Source organism: Athene noctua, chromosome 2 (genome assembly GCF_965140245.1).
Source record: "Athene noctua chromosome 2, bAthNoc1.hap1.1, whole genome shotgun sequence".
Lineage (NCBI taxonomy): Eukaryota > Metazoa > Chordata > Aves > Strigiformes > Strigidae > Athene > Athene noctua.
Window position 1 is genome coordinate 118,977,829 of NC_134038.1, and position 11,702 is coordinate 118,989,530.

Genomic DNA, 11,702 nt, shown 5'->3' on the forward strand with positions numbered 1-11,702 from the left:
TATGGGGTATAATGTAGGTATTCCTGCAGCCTAGGAAATCTGTCTCTTGAGACCCCCTATAGCCAGGCCCACCCTACAGAATCATTTAGAGCACTTAAATTTTAGGTTTCTGCTCTGAATTTGTGCTATAGAAATTTCCTCCTGACTGTACAGGAGGCCGCACAGGAAGATTAACATGGCTGGTCTAAAAAACGTCTTTGTGAATACTGCTGTAGTGATTAACTACAGATGTAGGTTTATAATTGCTAGTCTGGTACTCCAGTATTTAGTGATGTCTTGGAAAGTAGGAGGTGTTAGTGGTATAGAAATGTTTACGTGTAGCTCCCAGCTAGGAGCTAGGCAAACATTCAAAGATCCAAGTCTATTAGTGCCAGAAATAAATTCCCTGCTTATAAATGTAAGAAACACAAATACCAACCAAAAGCAAGATTTCTGTGGTCTGCAAAATTTAAGAGATATTTTAACAAAATAAGAAGCACAGTCAAGATAACTACATCATTAGTTGCTCACTGTAACTATTGGGAATATTATCTATTTTAGAGTTTGGTCACCATTCCAAGTCTACTTCTTTTAATCTGTAAAGTTTCTGGCAATGTCAGATGACAACACACATATTTATTTCCTCATGTAACATCAGAAATTATATCTTTACCTATCAAAACCACAAATACTAGCCATAAAATAACCCTTGTTGATGGAATTCCTTTTGGTAAATATTCCTGTGCTTTACTTATGCTAATTCTGCTGTCTCAGTTATCAATCCCTTGCTTTCCCAGCTGTATAGCAAATGCGATAATGGCATAAACTAAATGGGATAAGAGCTTCTGGCCACAAGCTAATTCACACTGTTCAAGGCAAGACAGGCCAACAAGAAAAGTACCTGATGTGAGGCATGGGTAGCCACTGTTCTGGTAGTACAATGTGTACTTTTAACTACTGGCAGAATAACAAAATGACAGAACTTGAGTTCAAATCAATCCCCAGCCATAAATACCAGGCACTGACTTTAACGACACTTCTTTGCTACATCTAATGGTAGAATGACGTAGAGGGTGTTTATGATTCATTTTTTCAGCCTCAGAAGTATCTGTCATTGCTACCCTCATTGCCTTGTTTCGTGGATTTCCATTATTTTTTATCTTGTTTCCAAGCATTTTCTGGAGAGTAATTACTATTATTCTCTCAAAACTGCTAAGGAATACAGCCTGCATATGCAGAGTAATCAGAAGAGATTAGAAAAAAACCCGAATTTCCAACTGTTAAACTTCTGTGTGTTCATCTTTTCATCTGTACTTCGTTCTACCATGAGAGCTGGCTTCCATTCTTCCACATTTTACACTCCTTCATGTCCTCCCTGGTAGATAGCCACCCTCCACATGGGGATTTAAGAAGAAAGGGAAGGCAAGCTTTCCACCCTCTGGTACCCCAAGGGTTCCTGCAATGAGCAAGGAAGTTGTGTTCTACACAGCAGTGCCTAGGACTCTCTGTCTATGGCTTTAGTGGATTTCAGTTGTATGCCATGAGGGATTACCCTAATCTTCAGGTACATGTAGCAGAGGTAATTCACCTTTTAATCCATATTTAGCAAAAGCCTTTCAATATACCTCTGTAGGGCAGCTGAATACCTTTAGCATTTTAGTATCAAACACTACAGTGGGTAACGAGTAGAAGTACACTGGGTTTAGAGTGCAGGTATTATGCATGGTACTGATTTCTGTCTGTATATTACTGTCTTGAACTGTGATTAGATTACAGAGAAGAACTGTAAGCAAAATGTTCAAACAGTAAGGGATAAATTAGTGACCTCTACATAAAAGCTAATTTAGTCTAATACGATCGTGTCAAACACGATCACATAGGACATATCTTGCTAGAGAAAAGAATAAGAGACATACTTCATCTCTGTGAAAATTCTCCCCCTCATATACATTAATGAGGAAAAGTAACATGATAAATGACAAGAACAGTTGGTATACAATAAAAAAAATCAGAGCATCAACATCTGCTGATATATGGCTTCTGCTGAATTCACAGTGTTTTCTGCATGAATTTCTGATATAACTTAAAGTTCCTTTAGACATTTACACTACCTAATTGATTAGCTCTGTAACCCTTCTGGTCAGTATTTCTTCCTTTGACTATTTTCCCACAGAAATGTTCATTGGATACAAAGTGGCTGTAAGAATTAGGGAACATCCCTCAGATGCAGGGTACCTGATCAATTTGATATGCATCAATTAATAATTATATCAAATTAGGGACAGATTTTCAAATTCTAGATCCAGTTTATATGTGGTTATCTACCAAAGCAAATTAGGCCTTTATATGTCTAAGCATCTAATTTGTGTATGTAATCAAATATGTACATATTCATGGCCTCAAATGCATTTCCTTTCTCATTCTGATGATATATGGGGAAACTGAATTTGTTTCTGGTTGAAAATTTCACTCTTTGTTTTGGTCATTTAAACACATCTAGGGTGGTTGTAGCAGATGTGATATTGCAGCTCGATATTAACCAATTCTACTTTAACCTTACCCAGCACTTCCAAATACACGATCTTTGTTCAGGTCCCTGCAACTCCAGCCATTCGGAATGATGATGATGATCACGGAGCACAGTTTCCAAACACGTTAGTACAGCTCAGCATGTTCACCTCAGCCAGGGCCTGAAGAGCAGCTGCTGTGGTCCTCACCCCAGACTGGAAAGCAAAAGAGACTGCTGTCTCAAATCAGCCCAAATCAGCAGATGTGCAGGACACAAGGCAGCTGAGGGATGAGGTGGGATGTTTTTGTGATTGAGGCAATTGAACACCTCTTTGGAGAACTGGATCCTGTCATCACATTTGCCACATATGTCCTTTTGCTGCAATTCAAGACATTTAAAACAGATGTTTCAGATGTGTGGACAGGGCAATATTTCAAAGGCTAACTTGAACCTAGGGAGTTTCTTCCAGCAGCCTCTTTGGTCATAAAGAAGGACAGACTGCTCCAGAGGTGATCTGAAATCTCAAGTTAAACACTGCTCCCACCAGTATTTCTTAGTGTGGACTGCGAACATCTAAATGTGGTCTGCAAAATAAATAAATTTTAAATTCACAAATTTCCTCAAATGCATGAGCACACAAACAAGTAACAGGGAGAGACATTCAGAGTTTGGCCCCAGTTTTATTAACTGAAAGTGACAGCCACTGTCAATACTACATAATACAAATATTCCTGAAAAGCTAATGGGGGGGCCTCCAATTTTTTTTTTTTTTTTTTTTTTTAAGTGAGAAACATTGTCTATAGGTTCATCTCTTGGGATAAAATTAACTGTTGTGAGTCCTTGTAATGGTATATACCTTATTGTTTGAGGGTCTGACTTAGGACACCTCATCTACAGAATTTTAAATATTCACAACAAGATCAGCGCTTCAAATGAAATCTAAAAATCTTAAAAATAAATACAAATAATATATATTACACATAGAAAACAATATTTAGTGTCAAGAACTCTGAGAAAATGGATTTTCAGATTATTCCCTCCAAATTAGCAGACACTTCATTATCTGTTCATTAATTTATCTCTTCTGCCCCCGGGTAATACTCATAAAATAGAATAGAATCAAATCATAGAATAGTTAGTTTAGGTTGAAAGGGACTTTTAAAGGTCATCTAGTCCAACCCACTTGACCATAAGCAGGAACAACTTCCACTAGATCAGGTTGCTCAGAGCCCTGTCCAACCTGGCCATGATTGTTCCCAGGGATGGGGCATCTACCACATCTCCAGGCAACTTGTTCCAGTGATTCACCACCCTCATCATAAAAAATTTCTTGCTTGTATCTAATCTAAATCTACACTCTTCTAGTTTAAAACCATTACCCCTTGTCCTATCACAACAGGCCCTACTAAATCCTCCATCTCTTAGGGTCTGTAGCAGTGCAAATAAAATATTCCCTGTGTTTTCTCAAGCAACAAAGCTCAGTGTACAACACTTGAATGTGATTTTTGCTGACTCCCTCTCGCAGAAGGACTGGATGAAGCATTGTGCTCTCTGCTTATCTAGAGCTGCAGATCAGCCCATTCCAGGCACAGACCTAGTAATAACTTAAAACAGTATTTCCAAAAAAGAAATCCAAAGAAAAGCAGAATGAGAAAAACAAACAACAGAAAGCAAGGTGGGAGCAGGAGCAAAGTCTGAAAGCAAAGCAAACTTCAAGCCCAAGAGGCTGAGTGACACAAGCATTCACCTCCGCCAGCCCAGCTTTGGCAGCAAGGAAAGGGAGAGCAAAAATGGGTTAGCATCCATATCCCCCTCTTGCTGAGCGCAGGGGATAAGCATTGATTGCTGGCACCACCATGAGACTACCAGATCACACAAATGTGCAGGGTGGTGCTGAGGAGCTTCTCCCTGCTCTGAAGCAGCCCACAATTAACATGGCACAAGGGATGGTGCTTCCTGACACAGCTCTCCTGGCTTCTGCTGCACCTCCACGGCCAAATATGCAATGGCCTTTGCATTTTCTGATGCAGACAAGATTGTATTTCTATATCTGAAAAACAACTGACATGACAGAGCTCACCATGACTCTCTAGCAAAGGAACTGCATTGTACAATAAATTGGGGTAGTTGGAAAAAATAGGCATGACTTAAACATTTCAGAGCTGCACACATATAAAGAATATAAATATAATAATAGTAATACAAACATGTTTAAATTCGAGTTATTCTTTGTTCCTGTATTCACAAGTTAATATCTTCTTATAATACTTAGTAATACTTGCTGCCCACTTTGGAAAAAAAAACTTTCTTAACTTACTTTACCCATTTAGATGTCATAGTCTTCTAGTGTCCTGTAATTACAAATGTTCTTAGTCCTGAAAGTGCACCATCACTGCTTTTAATTTGGCCTCATCCCTTGCTGTGTTGTGCTCAAATCACAGTTGAATAATTGGTCTCAGTACCGACCATGAAAAACAGAGTCTTAGGGAAAGCAAATTAATGAATCTGCTATTGCAGGTCCAGTCTGCTGCTGAAATTATGAACTAGAAGCTCATGTCCTTGTAGCTAACCTTAGTCATCAACATAAAGGTTCATTAAAGAACAGGGGATAAATTCAGCTTTTTACACAGCTGAATATGTAGCTTTGAACAAATTACTTCCAAAACTGATTCCTTTGACTGCAAAAGTGAAAGGGAACTCAAAAAGCATTCAGAAAACAAGATATATTTTAATTGTCAGATTAGGAAGCTAATCATTCGTATTTAAGCTTGGTGGGGCAGATATTGCTCTCACAGAGATCTATAAAATTATTAAATTAATTTGGTGAAGTTGAATCAGCTCAGAAACTAGAAATTTCCATACAGATTTAAATATTTTTAATAAAAGTTTATTATATTTATAATATCTATAATATTTATACATCTTTATATAACATATGATATGTTTCTATAAAAGAATATGTATATAATGAATATATGAATAATATATTACATTTAAAATGTCTAATATATTGTATATTAACAATATTATGTGAATGATAATATAATTTCTCAGCTATTTTAAGAAGTATGCTTTGCTTGGATGAAGACTATCTCTGTAACGTGCATCTGACAGTGTAACATACAAAGGAAATACTGACCTGACTGCAGTGTTCACTTTCATTTTAGGGGAAGCTGAGTAGGTCTCTTCAGTAGGAGACCATAAAGCACACTGAAAAACCCAGGTTCCCTTCTTTTCTCCTTTTAAGTCCTCACAAGAGAAACATACTGTCTTAGGAAATAACACATTCACTAGGTCTCAATAGGTAAGTACCAGCTGCGAAAGGAACAACTGTAGTACCACCAGAAAGGGAAGGATTAATTTAGGGGCATGGAAGGCCCCACAGTAGTGGTTCAGGCTGCAGTGGATGCAAAAAAAGTCAAAAGATTCTGGGAGGCAAAAGAGAGGATTTCTCAATCATTGGATCAAAACCACTCTGGCTGCTGTCACTGAATTTAATTACCCGTACTGCTTACAGCAATGTGGTTTTTACTGGAACTTCAGATGTAAATGCTAGTGCCTGTCTATCTGAGGAGCAGACTTTTGAAAAAGCTGGTTGTAAATAATCTTGGTAAGACTTTAAAGCAAGTTTCACTGAGTGTATTATCTACAACCTTAACGGTCTGGCCCTGACTGATGCAGTCAAAGAGAACAACCTTTCTTAGGTAAAATTAGTGCTCTACAGGGCATGAGCACAAGGTCCAGGGATCAGAACAAAACATGGTGCCCAAGAAAGCGGTTAGTCACCATACAAATCTGAGATGATGTCATATAGGCAAATAGACCAGGATCATGGCTTTTTCACGGCAATAGAGCAAATTGGTGCACTATATTTCCACTCTGCAGACACCAACAACCATACTGCCAACTATATCCCAGCATTGCAGCATCAGATACTATGGTCCAGTTTCTTGAGAGTGTGTTAGAAATCATGCTTTCTAAATTCACCTTCTGTTTTATTAAGCTCATGGGATAAACTCAGTTTTTATCATCAAAGACTTTAAGTTGAAAAAAGAAACAATTGGTTTAATATGTTTGTATAATTAAGACTATGGGTAAAATGGGATCAAATCACCTAAACAAATGCACTTCCATGTTTAATAATATTTTCTAAGCGTAAAGATGGCATCATCTTAGGAGCAATATTAGTTTTAGAGATGTGTATTTCATAAGGCTTGACAGTTTTCATTCTGTTTGTAATTGCGCATTTCGGTGTGATAATCCTCTCTCTTAAAGTATACATACACACAAATAAAGTAAACCAGCCTCATCAAAAATCAGAATAGAGATAATATAGCATAGCTAAATCTGAAATTTGGCATCTCTTGTGAGTCCAAAGCTTGTTTTATTCTTCAGAGTATTTAGTTTGTGGTCCACTGATGTCATCAGTAGAGCAGGCGTAACTTTCAGTTCCAAAAAATGCCCTATTTAAGGCTTAAAACTTTTCGATCTTTACTATAGGTATAGCTGTTGCTTTAGTGTAGGAGATGATTGTTACATAGAGTTGGAAACACTGGTATGTTTTACTATTTTGTTGGCAATATGGTCAAAAGGCAGAATTTCAGAAGAAAAACTTCCCAAGTTTTGTCTGACAATATTTTGCTTGTCCTGTAGAGATAATGAGTATCATTTGTATCTTTGAAAGTAAAGCATATGCTAAGGCCCAGGAAGGGCATTAATGTTGTGCCCATCAAGAAATCATATCTTCTACTCTTTAATTCCATGAACAGCCTCCTTATTTGTATGAGCTGGCAGGAGGGGACTAGTGCACCATCAAATACTTCTGCATGTTTGTGTGGGTAAGCAGGATCATAGCCTTGATGGCCACGATAACCACTGACCCTCAGGGTCATGGCTGGCAGAGGAAATGCAGTGTCCTTTCTGCAGAAGGCTTGTGTCACTCTATGTGGAATGGGGTGGGGGTGGGTAGGAGGAGAAGATTGCCCCAGGATTAGGAGATGGATGTGGGTAAACACTGAGCAAACCTTGAGAATGAAAATTAACAGACTCTACTGCAGTTTCCTTGGCGCCGATGGTCTTCCTGCTGGAGCACAGCCTTTGGCAAGCTGCTGGGATAAGCACTTTGTCAGACTGCTTGTCTTGGTGCTCTGGAGCAATGCCTGACTGTGGCTGGTGACAGCAATCAGCTGCCATCAGCCAAACCCGCTTTCAGGCATTTTTATGTTTAGTATATCAAACTTTAGTCCTTGTTTCTCTCCCGGTGTAGAGTTCATATTTCTGTCCTCCCATGCTGCTTACCAGTCACTGACTCTTGTTACCTGAAGTTACTCTAGATTGGTCCAGTGCTCAGGTTGCCTATAGTCCTTCTGTTTTACCCTGTTGTTTCTCTTGAAGTAGACAAAACAAGTATAGTTAAGGTGTTTTCTGAAGCGCAGAAACATTGTAATAGGGTACAGAGACTTGCCTTGAGGACATCTGTCTGCTTGCAGCACAGGCCAGAGCTGAACAAAGGACATCTTTTAGCTGTCTGGTAGCATAAAAGTGCACAGTTGGTCTCAAGCCAGGTCCTGACAGACATGGATCATCATTATCATGAAGCCAATTACCACAACTGCAATTAATTTTGATATCTGTAAGCAGACGTGAGGTTTGGTAAATGACACAATCTCAGACCTGAAAAAAAAACTAACAAAAAAGTGCTTCATTACTCTGCATTGAAGGTTAGGTTTTTAACAGAGCCAGCACAGTATATAACAGCTCCCTTTCAATGGAATTCACATTTTCATTTCCCACCTCAGATTTAGTGACCTAAAATGATCCTGCACCTTCGCATCAAGCAGGTATAGGGAAAAAAAATTGTTTCACGTAAGTAAAGGCACTAAAAAGATGGGTTAGACAGTACACTGAATACATCTATGTAATTACCTCCTTGCTGACAGCCTCAAAAAAACTTCCCGCAGAGTAAGTCAAGTGATGACAAAGATGATTTACCATCTTTCATTCCTTGTAAATTAGAGTGATAAGAGAAGTCCATGGAATTCTTCATGGAGAAGTTGTGGTTGTCTCAACAGAGATCCACCGAAAGAGGCAAGCGACGTCTAAGCAGTAAGGAAAATAACATGCACAAAAACTCTACCTAATATTGAAGTACCAGGAAACAAAATAATCTAATTGAGATTAGGACTCACTTTGCCTATGACACTCAATGCTGAATTTGTAACAGGAGTGGGAGAAGTCTTGCTAACACTTGGGCACCTTACACTGCACCAATGATGATCTCCGTGTAGACCATCCTGGAAGAATTTAGATGTCTATGTCAAGAGTCATGTCTCAGCATCAAGAACAATTTGGTTGGAGGTACTGAATGTCCTCAGATCCTGCCTTTTCTTCTACGTTTAACCTGGAAGTTTCAGGGAGACATCCCATAATCTGTTTTTCTGTAATATATCCAGCTGTGCCAGATCAGCTGAGCAACAAACCTTCAATGATGAGATTATTGCTATAAAAACATGAAAACTGCACTCACTAGTGTATAGAAACCCGACAAGGTTTTGTGCCTGATTAGAAACAGACTGTTTCAGTATAAAATATGACACAATATATGGCCTCTTTCTCAACTGCTACAGAGTTTTGTGGATACTGAAAATTTACCTTGCAGTTATGCTTGGTCTAATAGACATTAAGATTAAAATATTTGACTTGGATTAGATGCAGAAGATAACCCAGCTGGTAACGCTCTCTCTTGACAGGAACTTTAAACCCATTCCCTGAAATAAATTGCTTGTTCAGTTTCATATGTCTGCTGGGGCTGAACACCCTGTTACAGTAAGATGGAAAATGACAGATTCATCAGCAACCACAGAGACCAGGCCCAGAAATAATTCGGCAGAGATTAGACACTGAGTTGGCACAGTTCCTGGGAATGAATTACATCCATGCCACTGGTTTTAGTGGCCTTTCTCATATGACTCTTACTATATATTCCTACAGTGACTTGGTATCTGACTCCATTTATTTACTGTTCTCCTCCAGTGTCTTTAGGTTTGATACCCAGAAGCCTCATCTCTCTGATTTAGTTCGGCTTCTGTGCATCTCTGCTATTTACTTTGGATTAATTTTGCTGTTCTTTGTCCTTTCCACTCCATTTCCTGGTAAAATTTCTATGAATTCACTGTGAATGTGGCTGTTTGGCCAGCTCTCGGGCTTGAGAAAACTTCAGTGAAAGTACGGGAAAGTTAATTTTATTCAGAAAAGTACAAAGATTATGAGAAAAAATATTCAGAACAGAACTCTGACCTTTTGCCAAGAGATTGACTTTAAACTGGTTGGCAGCGGAACTCCACTGTTTGATAGCAGCTATCACTCCATAGAAAGAAATGCATTGCTCATCATCGGTGATGTGTAGCAGGCCTTCGTGGATTCTCATTCCCTGTGTATTCACATCCACACAATGGATATCAGGACACTTCAACAGAGGAGCTATTGCATGGGGTAGCAGCACTGAACACTGTAACTCTGTACTTGTTCAGAAAACACAACTGTCTTAATAGTAATAGCCAGCACTAAACTAGGATGTTTTCAGCACTGGTGAAGTATCTCTTCTCTTTTTCTTTTAAGCTTGAAGACTTTTATTCAGGATATGGCAGATGGGGTCGTTGTGACCTCAGTTCAGCTCCATCTTCTGATAGAGACATTATTTTTGGCTGTAATGTCACTATTGCTTTAATTAATTTAGGCTGAAAACCTTCAGGATGAATTTCACAAAGAGATGCCTACAACAGAAATCATGTTTTCTGTAGCACCCTGCTCTGGGACAATGTCTATAGAGGGAAAATCTGAGCTCAGCTCTCCCTCTTGCATGTAAGAAAAGGTTGTGCACAGCTCCTTGAGAAACTCAGCTACTGTCTACAATGCAGTACAGGCTTCTGAGCTAACTTCAGGTCAGCTGGCTAGGCCCCCACTAGAAATCAAGTTTTGGTGCATGGGTCTCAGTAGGTAGGCTTGTCCTGTCACAGTGGCCATTCTGCTGCTGTGATGTGAGACACAAAGAGGTTTCAAGCTATGGAGAACATGTGTTCAGGGGAGAGAAAAGCAGAGAAAGGAGGCAGGACAGCACAGAGATGCAAAGCTTACGGGAGCCAGACTAGGGATCTTTAAATCTGCTTCCTGTTTTAGTTAACTTGCAATTAACACCTTGCATTTGAATAACAGATCTTACTATATACTTCTACTGGTTCAGTCCTTAGGCTGAACTCAAGCAGTCAAAAAAACCATGACAAGCTGAAAACAAATAAAACCCCCACAGATTGTTCCCTTTGGCTCTGAGCCAGTAAAGCATACAATCCACGGTTTTTCAAAGACTTGAAGCATGCTTGTAAGCAAGAAAATCACTGAAAGTGAAAATTCCCGTGTAACTGTCAGACTCTAAGAATCATGGGTTGGAGAAATAAAAGTGATGTTGCAAAGCTTGCTGTAAACTGGGGGCAGCTGATAACATTCAAATTGCAGGAACCCAGCATCCTGTTGAGCCTGGATTGTTTTGCTTATTCAGGCTACAGGCAACAACCACTACAGCCAATGTCCAGCCCATCTCCACCCATTCAAAATAGAACATGGCTGCTGTTATAAGGCAGTAATGATGGGTTTCTGTGTCATTTTACAGATAAGTCTCTTGAAAGACATGTGGTTTTGACTTTTGGACAACAGCCACTACTCATTGAAAGCACTGTACAAACAGCTTCTTAGTGAAATGGCTTGGGATGTTGCTCACCCTGTTCTCAGTGCACACTGCCCTTATCACCAAATCCACAACCACAGTGGCAGTTTAACTGAGTTTCAACAGAAAAAGGCTGAAAGGCTATGGACACCAAATTATTTCTGCCTAGCGAAGCTGGAAATAAGAGTTGTGAAGTGCATTGATGAAGAGAGCTGCACAGCTGCTACCCATATTAAACATGTCAGTGGAAGAAACCTCACCCTATAAAAGTCAGTTCTGCCCTAAGTACTTTTTCAGTGAGGAACTCTCACCAACATTGATGGAGAGGGAAAAAAAAGCCTTGGTTAAGGCAAGAGCTATATGTTTATTAGAAGCAATCCTAGATCCACTAAAATTACTTGCAAATTTTCATTGATTTCAATAGGATGGGATCTTGACCACTTTTGTTGGAGAGATGAACTCCACAGGATGACAAGTCATTTAACTTTTCATATGGTT